Raw genomic sequence first — 16,968 nt, 5'->3', positions numbered from 1 at the left:
TACAAACTTCAATATACAACCTAAAACTACAATATTTCTAGAAGAAAACATAAAAGAAAAAATATTTCACCTTGAGTTAGGCAAATCATTCTTAGGTATAACATCAAAAACACAATTCATAGAAGAAAATAAATAAATTAGACTTATTTTCTGTAAAAGGCATTGATAAGAAAATGAAAAGTCAAGGTGAAGACTGAGAAAATATTTTCAAATCACTTATTCAAAAACGAATATATAAAGAACTCTCTATATTTAGCAAGAAAGCAAACAGCTCAATTAAATACTGGGTAAGATTTGACCAAACACTTCACCAAAGAAGATATCCAGATGTCCTTTAAGAACATGATTCTCAAGATCACTAGTCATTGGCAGAATGCAAAGTAAAAGTACAATGAGATAGCCCTTCATACTTACTAGAATGACTGAACAAACAAAACATCCAATAATACCAAGCTCTGGTGAGTGCATAGAGGAATTGGAATTGTCCTGCAATGCTAGTAGGAATGTAAAATGGCACAGCCACTTTGGAAAACAATTTGCAGTTTCGTATAGATTTAAATATACCCTTACCATATGATACAGCAAACCTACTCCTAGTTATTAACCCAGGAGAAATAGCTTAATATTTATAGAAACTTTATTCATGATTACCAAAACTAGAATCAATACAAACATTCTTCAGTTGGTCAATGGATGAGCATACTTTGGTATATCCAAATAATGGAATTCTACTCAGCAATAAAAATGAACTATTTTTTTAATTAATTATTTTCATTTTTAAGGATGATTTATATTACATAAATGTTACATAAAAAATATAGGGGATTCCCATATGCCCCCCCCCCCCACACTTTCCCACATTAACAACATCTTTCATTAGTGTGGTACATTTGTTATAATTGATGAACACATATTGAAACGTTGCTGCCAACCATGGAATATAGTTTCCATTATAGTTTACACTCTGTTCCACACAATTTTGTAGGTTATGACAAAATATATAATGACCTGTATATGTCACTGCAATGCCATGCCGAATATTCCAATGTCCAAAAAGTGCCCCCATATCATACCTATTCTTCCATTTCCCTCCCTTAGAACCTCTGGTGGCCACTGTCTTTATATCAGTGATAAAAATTCTTCCATTTCTAGAAAAAGCCTTTACAGAATAATAATAAGTCTACTTTAGTCCATTGTTCATTCCTTAGACTTGAGGATTTTGGGATGGTGATGCCCACTCTGTTTCTAAATGAGAGGGGACTTAGATCTCATGGGAAATACGGATGGAACTATCTTGCCTGCAGTTGCAGGCATTCTCTCTTCCTTGGGATGGATGCTGTCCATCATCATCTCCTTGTTAGCTGTCCTGGGTGAGTCCAGTGAACTGGTGAATAGGTGTTGTAACTCTGCTGAGATTCAGGGGTCAATTGGCACATGAACAGACCAAAGATTTGAGTCTTTGGGACATATATTTAACAAGTATAGTGCTAATTATAAGTTCAAATAAAAGGGGCAGAAGAGCCATGTGTAGGAAAACTATAAATGATTCTAACTCTGTTACACTGGGGAGCATAAATTCCAAAGTAAGGCCCACTGAGAGGGTGCTGAATTCCTGAGCTTGCCTGCCCTGCTTGTAGTGTCTGGATATCTCTAGAACCCTCAGGAGACCTTCTGCTTGAGGCACTGTTTACTGTGGCAGTCAAGGAGATCCTGCTGAGACCTGCATAAGTGTAACCTCTGGAATGACCTCCTGACTCCTTTAAAATCTCTTAGCCATAAAGACTCATTTGTATTTATCATTTCCCCCTTTTGGTCAAGGTCCTTTTCTGGATGCATTGCTAGTTGGTGCTTGGTAATAATCCTTCAGTATCAGGGAGGCTCATCCCTGGGAATCATGTCCCATGCTGGAGGCAAGGTAGTATGTTTATATGCTGAGTTTGGCTTAGAGAGAGTCCACATTTTAGCAACAAGGAAGCTTTCAGAAGGTAACTCTTAGGCAATATATACTACTAGGTTAAGTTTCAATTTTACAAGAAAAGGTTCATAAGTACAACCATTAATATAAAAGCCTAGTGTAATGGTCTGTCCTCTTTTGTTAGGCACTGCCCATGTACTCAAGAGAATCTTCCTGCTCTATTAGAGAGTGTAGTAAAATATTCTTTCAGTTATTGTTTGGGTCTCCACCCACAGAGACAATATCCCATGAACACCTGAACATAGTCATATGCCTTAGAGGCATGCCCCAGGTGTACCCTTCCCCACACATTCCCCCCACACTGACACCCCTTACCAGTGATCCTCCCCTGCCACAGTTGTGACACTTCTGTCAACCAAAGCCTCTGCAAAAACAAAGTGAACAAAATAACCAAACAAATTTTAATAAGAAAATGAAGTAATAATAATAGCTTTTAAAAATAACAAAAGAAATTTTTAAAATTTGAAATAATATAAAAATTTTTGACATTGTGTTTTGAATCACTGTAAGATTTGTTGTCTTGTATGTACAGTGACAGTTTCTTCCATATATTCCCCCAGGATCTTATTTTTTTCATTTTATCTTCAAAGAAGCTTTAGGTTATAGAAAAGTCACATAGAAAATATAGGGGTTTCCCATATACTCAATTCCCTCCCCTTTTTCCACAACATGCAACAACATTGATGAATCAGACTTACAAAGCTACTGAAAGTATATGATAATTCTGGAAAACATAAAATTTTATGAAGAGAATGCAGATCATTTGTTGCCAGGGTTTGATAGTGGAGAGAAACAAAGGGAGAGCATGAAAGAAGTTTTTGTGATTATACTATTCTATATCTTGATTGTCAATGTACCTACTCAATAGTTTTCATTTTTCTGAATTCTTAGAAGTGAATATGTAAAGGAGCAAATTTTAATATATGCAAATTAAAAAGTGACTAAACCTCATTAGAAGCCCCAATGACTAAAATGCATTTTGATTAATTTTTTTTAAAAAGGGAATTTCATGCTTTTCCAAACTAGATCAAATCTCAAAATGGAATAGAGATAGAATGGTAATAAAAGGTTAGGTTTAACTAGCATTCATCTGATCGTTAATACTCATCCTATATCATTGAAATTCATTTGTACAAATGATATTTATTCAGAAAAATATTTTGTTTGCCCCTGTGAGCTTATTGGAAGCTCTTAAACTTTCTGCAAAGATGTTTTAAAAATTTCAGACCAGCTATAGAAATAACACATTTTTTTCAAACAGACTAGTACAGATAAGTGACTGCATAAAAGGAGGAGGAAAAAATAGGCCTTGGTTTCCCAGAAAACATGGTTTCTCTCCGATAATAATAATTAATATTTATTGAAATGTGCTAGGCACATTCTTAAAATACTCCCAAAAGGTAGGTGTATTATTATGATCCTTGTGTAACTGATGACAAAACTGAGTTTCAGAGAAAAGAAGTGACTTTTCAAGGGTCACAATTTAATGATTAGGGGAGTTGGAATTAGGACTCGAGTTTTCGTTCTTTCAGAATCCCCGCTGTTAATCCCTGGGTTGTACTAGCATTTCATAAAAAGTTTGGGGATTGGTAAAGAGTAAAAAATATTAACTAGGTGCTCAACTATTTTTTCTCTCTTCATTCTTGTCCATCTAAATAGTTGGCACCATCCCTCTACCCACTTATTGTTCATGATAGGGAATCATATATGATAACGTATTTTCTTTTAACTCATCTCCCCCAATAAATGCATCATTTGTTCATGTGGATTTTATCTTCAAAATATTTATTGAAATTTTATTCTTTATTCCATCTCTACTAGAGTAACCGGGACACCTCCACAATTCACTGACCGAAAATTTTTAATCAAATCACATTGCTTCTTTGATCACAACACTCAATGCCTTCCCACTGTTTTTATTCTAAAATCCAAAATTCTTGGCCTAAAAAGTCTTTATGAGATAGCCTTCTTTCCCTCTCCAACTTCACAGCACACTATACCCTGCATATCATTCTAATTATAGTGCACGCAAATAAACTTTCTTTCCATACACAAAACATTTTTTTGCTTCAGGAATTTTTGTTTTTTATTACTGCTCTTTATTACTCTTTTTCCTGTTATATTAATGGCTAGGTAATTCTCATGTTTCGTTTTCAGTACAATGCCACCTCTTCAGAGAGGCCTTTACTAACCTCAATAGCAATTATGTAGCACTCTCCTTAGCTGTTTGTCCATTTTCCAAGCCAAAATATAAGTCCCAGGAATGCCAGGAACCAGGTCTGTCTTATACAGCAATGAGCATCTGGAACCCAGTATAATTCTCAGTTTAGATAGATACCAATACAAATTAGGTAAGTGCACAAATAAAATCTGCAATTTCTTAACCCCTTTGATTCTCAGACTGATTTAACCATATTATTATAGGCCCTGAATTAATAATGGTTTAAGAACCTATACCAGGGAGGGGACTTGGCCCAGTGGTTAGGGCATCCATCTACCACATGGGAGGTCTGCGGTTCAAACCCCGGGCCTCCTTGACCCATGAGGAGCTGGCCCGTGCACAATGCTGATGTGCGCAAGGAGTGCCATGCCACACAGGGGTGTCCCCCTGCATAGGGGAGCCCCATGCACAAGGAGTGCACCCATAAGGAGAGCCACTTAGCTCGAAAGAAAGTGCAGCCTGCCTAAGAATGGCACCACCTACATGGAGAGCTGACACGACAAGATGATGCAACAAAAAGAATCACAGATTCCCGTGCCGCTGACAACAACAGAAGCGGACAAAGAAGACACTGCAAATAGACACAGAAAACAGACAACCAGGGTGGGGGAGAAGGGGAGAGAAATAAATTAAAAAATAAAAAAAATTTTAAAAAAAGAACCTATACCACAATGACCTAAGGAAATTATCTATATTCTCACATTATTCTATGACAGTAAAATAATACATAATCTTTTTTTCTCTTGAACTACTGGTTTATCTGTTGTTAAGCTGCTTTCCTAGATGTATGTGGAGTTATGAAGAACTCAAAGGCCAGGCTAAAAGGATAATTACCAAGGGAAACTTCTTTAATAAGGAATAAAACTCTCAGATCACTGTTCTTATAAGAACCTAATTTAAAATAGAATATTATTGAATTAAAACTTTAACATGCAATTGAAAAATAAAGTCACAGTAACTATTAAAACCTTGTATTCCCTCTGCTTTAAAAAAAAATCTCCATTTGAGGTTAGAAGGGTACGGTTGTAGCAAGAAAGTGATAAATACAGGGTAAATACATAGGAATGGAGATTTTTAACATGATATTCTGCTTTACAACAATGCTAGTGTTTTCTCTTTTTATATTTTATTTTAAATGATCCTTGAAATCTCTAAGTGCCACATTAAGAACTTTATGCCTTGAGTGGTTGTAAATGCAGAAGTAGAAATAAATTTCTTAAGATATTGCACAAACCCCTCCAGCTTTTACTCTGTTATTGTTACTAATATACTACTTAGAATAGTTTTACTACTCAGCTGGGAGTGAAAAGAAATTTAAAACAATATGCATGCCTTATGTGCTAAGTGAACTGCAATAAACTACGCCACAAATCCTGACCATCCTAGTAAATCAGATGTTAATGGATTTTCCTATTTATTAACATTGTAAAGTTGCCTCTAAATGGCCCTCTCAATTTGAAGAATTAAGGATAGCTTTTGCTCCTTTTTCCATTATAGAGAAATATAATTTAAAAGTATGTATTTTTCAAATGCAAAAATTAAGTATTAACAGGACAACTGAGTGCCTCTTATTATCATAGTCTCCTGAAATCCTCCCACCAAATGCAATTAGTTTAAAGTATATGTATATATGTATGCACAACTCAGAGGCAGTTTTTAGGGAAGCATAATATAGTTGTTTACATTGATACTGAAGATTAGGACATTTGTTTTGTTCTGGTTTGTTTTTTGGGTTTTTTTTTTTTTTTTTTTTTGCTAATTGTTACCTGCTTTTCATGAACCTTCTTGGAATCACATAGAGAAAATCAGGTGTTAATAGCATAGAGTTAGCCATAGCTCCAGCCAGCTATCATAGTGTTCATTCGAAAGGAATATAGTGAAAAGAGGATTTTCAAAGAATCAATGAAAAATAAATTCAAAACAAATATCTTATATCTAGTGGGCCTGCAACTATAGATAGATAGATAGCCCTGATTAAAATTTTAAGTAATTACTAAGATTTTTAAAACCAAAAAATTTAAGTTGGAAAATGTCTAAGATTTCAGGGGCATATGAATGCTTTTATTAAATTAAGAAGCTATTTAATAACAGGTAACTAGTCTTGTGTTCCTAAAGAAGAGATAAATTTTTAAAATTAAACCTTTAGACAAGAGAAAGAAACAAAATTTAGACAAGACAAAGAAAGAAAAGACATCTAAATGGGAGAGGAAGAAATGAAACTTTCCCTATTTGCAGATGACATGATCCTATAAACAGAAAATCCTAAATAATCTGAAACAAAAAGAATACCAAAAGACCAAAGTCTCTTGCCATGTGTGGAGCAAGATGGCAGCAGACATATGCCAGGGTTCAGGTTTCCTGGGTTCCTCTCTTCCCAGGGTTCATTTCTCTCTGGGCTCTGTTTTCTTCACAAGGTCAGCTGTAGATTATTAGGTAAATTGCTTCTTTCTTTCCTCACAACCAAGCTCCTTTGTCTGCTTACTTCCCTGAGCTCCAGCTCAAGACTCCAGCATCAAAACTCCAACTCTGTCCTTTGCCTTGTCTTTTATCCTACTGACATGGCCCAATCAAAGCCTTAACCACAATTTAATCACACCCAGGTACAGACCAGTTCACAAACATAATCCAGTATCTATTTTTGGAATTCATGAGCCATATCAAACTGCTACATGGGGTATATTTTTCTTCAGGTTTACCCCGTTTGGTATTCTCTGGGCTTCTTGGATGTGCATAATTATGTCTCTTTCTAAGTTTAGGAAGCTCTCTGTTATTATTTCTTTGAATATTCCTACTTGCCCTTTCACTCTTCCTTCCCCTTTCTTTATAAATCTGGCATTGATGGTGTATAAAGAGATGATTATTATATAAATATGGACTTTATGTGTAATAGCTTGTTAAATGTCTATCCTTTCAAAGCAAGTTTACCAATTTTCTACCCTGAAAGTCTACAATAATACATAAGAGAAATGGCAAATGAGGAGTTTCCCTAATTACATGGAAAGTAAGCTGAGGAGCATGGTTTAATTATTTGGTTTCTCTAAAATAAGACATTTCCTTTGTGCAATGATTTTTACCCACATATTCTTAGAGAATTTCCTCCTATCTCTGTTTTAGGAGCTCTACTCTAATATAGGCTACTGGCCATGGATCCCTTTCCTCTGGTAAAAGCTGCTTAGATAGGATTGGTGGTCAATTAAAACAGGCCAAGAAAATGTTCTATTTGGCGAATAAGGATTGAAAATGGTAGATCCCATTATTGTCTCTTGGGACTCTGAATTGTTAAGATTCTAAAATCCAGAGCGAAGGAAGCAATAGCTGGGCCAGAGGCTAGCTAACATGGAACTAGGAACAATCACGGTTTCTTATAATTAGTTCTTGTGACTGACTGTGATGTTATCTGGCTGTATTTCCTGCCTTTGATTCCAAGCGATGCTTTTCTAACCTACCAATACATTTATCTTTTTTCCTTACACTACCTTGAGTAAATTTATAAACTGAAAACCCATTTATATAAGAGTATAGCAGTATGATAAAAAATGAAATAGTATACATTTGTTCAAAAAACAAAAGCTTTTCTTTAAAAAAATTTAGTTTTAGAAATTGAACAGAGAAGCTAATTACATATTTAGAGAAAGGAGACCTATTCTAACATTTTACCATAATGAAGAGCAAAGTTTTGTATAATATCTATCTACCTATCTCTCATCATCATCATCTATTCATCCATTATCATATAAAATCATTTAACATATATTGAACCCTTGTTATAAGTTAGGGACTATGTTAAGTGCTTTAAATTGAATTAATCTATGCAGGCATCTATTTTTTAAATTATATATATACTTTAACATGTATATTTCAGTGTAAACATATTTGGTATGTATCTGTGTCCTTACAGGGCCCATAAAGATTCTTGCAATTTGCTAATATCTAGCTTTTAACATTTGCTTCCTTCCAAGATTTTCCAAGAAACTGATTCTCTTTATTAAAAGAGGGCTGATTCTTCTATTATGCTGATATTGACACTTTATGTTAAAGTCCTAGTTTCTTCATATATCAGACTAGAAGGATATTCAGGTGCACATTGCTAATAAAGAAAAACCAAAATTAAAATAAACCTCTAGGTAGACACTAAGATGACTTTTTCAAGTTGCTTTTTTTAAATATCACATTTACATAGTCTTTCTCTCTGCCCCTCTCTCTGTCTCTTTTTTTCCTTTCTGTTTCTTTCTCCTATACCCCCTCTATCTTTCCCTCCCATATTGGGTCTTTCCCTCCTTCCATTCCTCTATCCATCCCTCATTTCCTATTGACTATCAAAGCCCTTGAATTCTAGTTTCTGCTAATCTGATTTAGAGTAGTATATCCTTGGGCAAATCACAAAATGTACTTGAGATTTCCCAATTTCTGTTCTTTAAAATGATGACATAAAAATAGATGATGTCTAGTGTTACTTTTATACCTAAAATTCAGTGATTTAAAGATATAATGCAACAACTGGGATTTTATAACACAGTCAATGATAAATTTGAAATAAAAACTTTTGAAAGTACTATACTTGTTTGAAAAGATACATCTTAGTTTGAGCTAAAATGTCACATTAACCATGTGTCTTCATCAGGTATTTTTGTTGTTGCTCAGGAAACAGAGAACTAATGAAGCTAGATTTCACAGTGTTATTTTTTTGTGATGATATAAGTGGAACAGAATATAAATACAATAAGAGGAGACTATATGAGGCCAGCAGTCCTGAAGCTTCAATGGCACAGTAATGCCAGACTCTAAGCTGTGCTAAGGACCCAGCCATGAGTCTCAGCTCTAGTACCTTACCATAAATATGACCTAGCCATATGCCACATGAGCTCTTCTTCTTGACCCATTTTCCTCCTCTGTTTACTTAGTTTCTGTTCCCTAACGCCTTCAGTGTGTTCATGGCTTTGGCTTACCATGCCTTCAGTCTACTTTCAAAATACTCTCTCATCTCCAGTATTCACTCCTGACTGACTAATTTGTTTTCTTCTAGTTCAAATTCATGAGAGATAATCTGATAAGGCCAGTTCATCTTTTCAAACCAGGCTGTTTTGGAAGTGATGAAACCCTGGCCCAATTAGATGCCATAGGGGTAATGTATGTGGGTTGGGTACTTCCCTGGAAGCAGTTATAGGTATGCAGGCACCATGAAACATGTTTAGTATACCAGTGTTTGTCTGATTACAAACAGCAACAACAACTACTGCAGGTCGTAGGTACTAACATATGAGACATTTATTTCCCTACTTCAAGGGAAAATCTTAGGGAAAGTTATGGTGCATTGAATTGTGTACCCAGTTTGAACATGTTTTGGTCCTTGTTCTGCTGGGTGTGGACCCATTTTAAATTAGACTTCTTTAAGACATTACTTCAGTTAAGGTGTGTTCCAACTGAATCAGGGTTTTTCCTATCCTTTATTTAATATTTTTTTTAATTGAAGAAGTTGTAGGTTTACAGAAAAATGCAGAAAATAGAGTTCTCATACTAAGTTTTCCCATACTTTTCCCTATTTTTAACCATTTGCATTTATGTGGTAACTTTATTACAATTGATGAAAAATTCATTATAATTACACTACTAAGACTGCTAAGTACAGTCTATAGTTTACATTAGGGTTCATTGCATTGTTCAGTCCTATGGTTTTTTAATTTTTTAAATCAAGATATAGACAACCCAGCATTTCCCCTTTTTTAACCACATTCATATATGTAATTCATTGATGTTGATTACATTCATGATGTGCTACCATTACTTACTAAAACTTTTCTGTCATGCCAAAGAGAAACTCTACCGATTAAGCATAAACTAGGGAAACGGACTTTGGCCCAGTGGTTAGGGCGTCCGTCTACCACATGGGAGGTCCGCGGTTCAAGCCCTGGGCCTCCTCCACCCGAGTGGAGCTGGCCCATGCGCAGTGCGGATGCGCGCAAGGAGTGCCGTGCTACACAGGGGTGTCCCCCGCGTAGGGGAACCCCACGCGCAAGGAGTGCACCCATAAGGAGAGCCGCCCAGCGCGAAGGAGGGAGCAGCCTGCCGAGGAATGGCGCTGCCCACACTTCCCCTGCCGCTGACGACAACAGAAGCGGACAAAGAAACAGACAAAGAAACAAGACGCAGCAAAAAGACACAGAAAACAGACAACCGGGGGAGGGGAGGGGAATTAAATAAATTAATTAATTAATTAAATAAATAAATCTTTAAAAAAAAAAAAGCATAAACTACTCACTCCCTACCTCCACCCTGCCAATGGTAACTTGTACTCTAATTTCTTAGGCTATGAATTAGCTTATTCTAATTATTTCCTATAAGTGAAAACATATATGTCATTTTTGTCATCATATTATATTTCTCATCATATTATTTGAGTTAATATTTATATTTGGGGGAGTGGATACAGCTCAAGTGGTTGAGCACCTGCTTCCCATTTTCAAGGTCTTGGGTTTGATCTCTGGTACCTCCTAAAAATAAACAAACAAACAAAAAAACCAACTCTCATTGGGAAGTGGTTGTAGCTCTGTGGTTTGAGTGCCTGCTTTTCATGTTAAAAAATGTTATAGTTGGTGTGAGATAAGGGTTCAACTTCATTCTTTGGCATATATGGATATCCAATTTTCCCAGTACCATTTGTTGAAGGGACTATTCTTTCACCATTGGCTGGACTTGGCACTCTTGTCAAAAGCAATTCACTATAGATGTGAGTGTATATTTCTGAACTATATTTTGATTTCATTTGGTCTAAATGCCTGTTGTTGTGCCAGGATCATGGTATTTTGATTACTATGGCTTTGTAATAGGTTTTAAGATTGGGAATTGTGTGTCCTCCAACTTTGTTCTACTTTAAGATGGCTTTAGCTATTGATGATAACTTACCTTTCCTTACAAATTGATGATTGGCTTTTCCATTTTTTTCAAAGAAGACTGTTGGAATTTGTGTTCAGATTGTGTTGAATCTGTAAATTGCTTTGGATAGAATTGATGCCTTCCTGTTCCCTCACCCTTTTCTTGTACTTTTCTTGTATTTGTTACAAATTATATTCTAATACATTTGTGTCCGAAACCATGTATCTCTCTCTTTTTGTCTTCTCTTCTCATCTTTCTCCTCTAGGATTCACTGGGATTTGATCCTGGGGAACTCTGATGCAGAGAGAGATTCCTTGCCAATTGTACCACCTCAGTTCCTGGTCTCTGCTGTGTTCACTTTGACTCTCACCTTAGTCTTTCTTTGGTTGTGTCATCATCTTGCTGTGTGACTCCCTTGCACAGGCACTGGCTCAATACATGGGCACTTGGCTCACCATGCGGACACTATCTCACCATGCAGGGACTCAGCTCACCATGAGGGCACCCACATGGGCACTCAGCTCACCACATGGGCACCCACATTGTTACTTGGCTTGACATAAGGGCATGTGTCTCTCCACGTGGATACTGGCTCACCACGCAGGCACACTTTCTCTCCTTCTTTTTCTCCAGGAGGCCCCAGGGATTGAACCCAGGTCCTTGAGGTCTTAATCTCTTTATGTTCATTTAATCCACTGTCTAATGTCCTTTCATTTCAGTCTGAAGAAATCCCTTTATCATGGCTTGTTGGGTTGGTCTAGTAGCAACAAACTCCCTCAGCTTTGTTTATCTGGGAATGGATTCATATCTCCCTTGATTTTGAAAGACAGACTTTTTGGATATAAAATTCTCAATTGGCAATTGTTTTCTTTCAGCACTTTAAATATTTCATTTTACTGCCTTCTTGCCTCCATGGTTTCTATAGGAAATTAGCAATTATTCATATTGAGGTTCTCTTGTATATAACACATTGCCTTTCTTTTGTAGCTTTTAGAACACTTTCCCTATCCTTGGCATTCAACAGTTTGACTACTATGTGTCTGGGTGTGGTTTTCTTTGAGTTTATTATTATTTTTTTCTTTTTTTTTTTCTTTTTTTATTTATTGACTTTGTAATAATATTACATTAAAAATATATATGTGAGGTCCCATTCAACCCCACCCCCCCACCCCCCCTCTCCCCCCCCAACAACACTCGTTCCCATCATCATGACACATCCACTGGACTTGGCAAGTACATCTCTGGGCACCCCTGCACCTCATAGACAATGGTCCACATCATGGCCCACACTCTCCCCCATTCCATCCAGTGGGCCCTGTGAGGATCCACGATGTCCGGTGATTACCTCTGAGGCGCCATCCAGGGCAGCTCCATGTCCCAAACACGCCTCCACCTCTCATCTCTTCCTGCCTTTCCCCATACCCATCGTCCACCATGTCCACTTTTCCCAATCCAATGCCACCTCTTCTATGTGGACATTGGATTGGTTGTGTCCATTGCACCTCTATGTCAAGAGGAGGCTCAGATTCCACATGGATGCTGGCTGCCATCCTCCCATTTTCAGTTGTAATCACTCTAGGCTCCATGGTGTGGTGATTGTCCCTCTTCAACTCCATCTTAGCTGAGTGTGGTAAGTCCAACAAATCAGACCGTAGGTGCTGGAGTCTGTTGAGGCTCAGGACCTGGCTATCACATTATCAGTCCAGAGATTCAAATCCCCTAACTATATCTTAAACCCCAACGTTAACTGCACCTCCAGCAGATTAGTATGAAAGTCTTATGAAGGGAGATCCCATCTGAGTCCAGATTCATCACACATAAACACCATTTCCAAAGAGGGGCCATCTGCCCTGGTAGTAAACCCCATCGGCCATGACCATAACTCTCATGGGTCTCTTTAGCCTTCATAGGAACCAATATCTGGGGGTTGTATCTGCTTTATCTGTCTCTCTGACTCTGTTTCTTTGAGTTTATTATGTTTGGAGCTCTTGAATTAGTATATTCTTGTCTTTCATTAAATTTGAGAGTTTCCCATAATTATTTCTTTGAATACACCTTATATCCCATTCTCTCTTCCTTCTCCTTCTGGGACTCCCATTATGCATATATTGGTATGCTTGATGGTGTCCCATATATCTTTTATACTCTGCTCAATCCTTTTCTTTCTTTTTTTTTTTCCTGCTCCTCATCCTGAGTCATTTCAGTTGTTTGTGTTCTTTTACTGATTCTTTCTTCTACTAGCTCCAATCTGCTGTTGAAACCCTCTGGGTAATTATTCATTTCAATTATTGTACTCTTCAGCTCCAGTTTTTTTCTTTGTTTCCTTTTCAAATTTTCTATCCCTCTCTTGAACTTCTCATACTACTCATCATTTTCTTGATTTCCTTTAGTTCTTTTTCTGTGTTCTCCTTTATTTTCTTGTGCATGTCATAGATCTTTTTTAAATTTTTGAAGTCTTTTTCTTGTTTGTCCATTATCTGGTCCTCTTTGTTGATTTTTTTTTTCTGAATTTTTATCTTATTCCTTTGGGTTTGGTCATGTTTCCTGTTTCTTTGTTTGCCTTTTTATCTTTTAATTCACACTGTGTATTTTAATATTTTAATATATTAGCTCGAATTTATTCCTGAGATCTCTGTTCCTTAAGTTTATATCCAACTAGTGATATGACAGAGGTTTCCTCAAGTGCTAGCAGCTAACAAAAACAAACAATTTTTTAAAACCACCTTTCACCTGATGACAGCACAACCCTGTGATGAAACTGAGAGCCCATTGTGTATACACTTTGGGTGATTTGAACAAGGAAGGAGATCATATAACACAATGAACCTCAAGGTGAGTGATGGTCTGTGGTTAACAGTGAAAATATGGGAACATTCTCTCATGAACTGTAATAAATATGCAATACTGATGCATGGTATTAATAATAGGATGGCTTGTGGGAAAAAAATACACCAAATGTAAGCTATGGACTATAGATAGCAGTGATATTATGATGATGTTCTTTCATCTTTTGTAACATATGTGTTGTAACAATGTAAGGTGTTGGTGTTGGGTGATATATGGAAATCCTGTATGGTATGCATGACTGTTTGGTTAACTCTAACTCATAGCTTCTCAAACAAAAAGAAGAAGAAAAACACCTTTCAGTCTTTGCAAATTGACTTTGCATTGGATGGTGCTCTCCTTCAGAGTTAGGCCGCCTGTCAAGAAGATCAGCCCAAAGTGAAAGTGAAGTTCAGAGTTCTCTCTTTTCTGGGCTTGTGTTTGCTCCTGGCCTTAGTAATTCCCCTGTTTATAGGAACTGGATGCCTTCTCTACTTTCTGTGAAATAAACATTACTCTCTCCTGGGTGCACTCATGTCTTAAATTTTTTACCCCAGGCTGCTTTGACAATTTTTTCTTAGGCTGCTTTAGCTGTCCACAAACTGCTTCTGTGAATAGGGCACATTCTGAAAGAGCATATCAGAGACTAGTTTCTTGGTTCCATCCTTCATTCTGCTACTATTAGATTGGCCCCAACATACCAACATACAGGAATACCAGCAAGCAGGTAGAGGTTGCTTTGCTCCCTCGAGAACAGTGCCAGGGAACCACAGTGGGACTGCAGGCTGGCAACACACTGTGACAGGAAGGGAATGGGGGACAAGCACCACAATACTCTCCTACCATTTTTAAAGCTGAGTTTTTTTGATTCATCACCTGCCCAATTATTTCAACCCTTTAATTGTTTTCTGGAGTTTGAGAAAGATGGCTCAGCCAGTTTCTGCTAGTTATACAAAGATTTTTTGGGAAAAAGTACTCAGGAGCATCTTACTTCACTATCTGGGTTTACTGGAACTTGAGGATTTCTTTTTTAATTAAATACAGAATATAAAAGCATATATGTTTTACCTAAATTTGTTAGCTCATTTTGCATTTTCCTTAAACTGTAAAGACTATATCACTGCAATGTGAGCAGAATTTTAACTTTATTCTATGGTTAACATGAAAACTAAATTTCTTGTCCTTAGAAATCAATAAATATTGTATTACATATTGTAATACAATAAATATTGTATTACTAATTGGCAGATATACATGTATATGTACTTATACTTTTTTCACTTTCCCTTCAATTTGATATTTCTTTTTCTTTTTAATTATAAAAATTGTACATTAACAGAAAAATCATACAGAAAGTAGAGTTCACATACAGCCTCCCATGCATGCAGTTTTACCTGTGATTATCATTTTGTATTAGCGTGGTACTTTTTTTTACAATGAATGAAACAATATTATTATAATCATAATGTTAACTATGGTATAGTTTCCTTTAAGGTTCACTCTTTGTATTGTACAGTGCTGTTTTTTGATTTTTGTTGTTTTTTATCATGGTAATGTGCACATAAAAGTATATGCCTTTGGTTGAGGACAAAAGTTTGCAAAACAATACATGTAACATCTATTTATCCCTTCTTGTTTGAAATAAGATATTTTCCCACATAAATGAATCTTCCAAATAGATGAAATATTCCATTAAGCAATGAAAAGTTCTTAAAAATCATTGTTGTGTGAAATATTGAGAACTTTTCTTCTTTTAAAACCAAATATACTGAATATATTATTCTGTTATTGATGACTGGAAGAAATAATTTCCATAGCTATTAAAATATTAAAAGTGTTAAGATATATATGTGTATGTATCTTTATTTACTAACTGGCTTTGAAGAAGGAAGTAGAGTAACTGCTTTCCTTTAATGGAGTTTGTCATCTTCTCTTTTTTCAAGTTTACTTTGTTAATCAGTAAATAAATGTTTATGACATGACACTTGAAATAGAGAGAATACAGACAGATTAGTTTGGAAAAGAGACATTATAAATAGCTTAATATTTAGTGAAGGTATGTCAGGGTTTTCCAGAGAAACAACTCTCCAACAGCTATATCCACTCTCATATTTAGCTGCTAGATTTACATCTCCATTGGACCTATATCTACAAGACCATAACTGTAATCTGTAATATGGGGGACACTATTACATCCTCACCCCTTTCTTAAATCTGTTCCAGACTTGAAGTCCTCTTTATCCATTTTAGTAGACAAATCTATCTATCTATCTATCTATCTATCTATCTATCTATCTATCTATCTATCTATCTATCTATCTATCTTATCTATCTATCATCTATCTATCTACTTATCATCATCTATCTATCATTAATTATAGTGCAGAAATTCCCAACTAGAAATTATATTTTTATTATGTTTCCTTAAACAGGTTCCTTTTGCATGAATGGTCCTGTATCAAAACACACAGTTTTAAATCAGTAAAAAGAAAATCAAAAAGAGAAAATGAAATATTTGAGTTCCGTAATTATTTGTTGATGCCTTTTAATGTGCTATCTTCCCACCATTTATCTCTTGCCTCCTTAATAGAGAACTCAGTTTAAATTTTTGAAACAACTTCTGTACCCACAAATAAAAATAAAGGATAGAAAAAAAATATGATATCCAAATAAAGACAAGAATTTTTAATTCCCTGGAGTTCCATCCTCTCATCTTGTCTCTCTATAGTCTCCCTTGGGAAACCCAAACATTCTCACAACTCTAAAAGCTATCTGTTGAATAGCAAAGTTATTTATAGTCTGCATTTCTCTCCTGAATTCTACATGCATATTTCCAGCTGCTCACTGGTAACTCAAACTGAACAAGTCACAACACCCCCCTTCTCTTTCTCTCTCCCCACCTCTCTCTCCAATGTTAATTCTCCTTTATTATCAATTCATTCAAGAGTTTTGGGATCTACCTCCTGACCCAATAAAAATATCAAACCCCATTTCAGTAGTGGGACTCAGAAATCTATAATTTTAAAAACTTCCCTAGATGATTCTGTAGTTAAGCTTGGAAACTACTAATTTATATCTA

The sequence above is a fragment of the Dasypus novemcinctus genome, chromosome 5 (assembly GCF_030445035.2).
Source record: "Dasypus novemcinctus isolate mDasNov1 chromosome 5, mDasNov1.1.hap2, whole genome shotgun sequence".
NCBI classification, from domain to species: domain Eukaryota; kingdom Metazoa; phylum Chordata; class Mammalia; order Cingulata; family Dasypodidae; genus Dasypus; species Dasypus novemcinctus.
Note: the sequence above shows the minus strand (reverse complement) of the source record.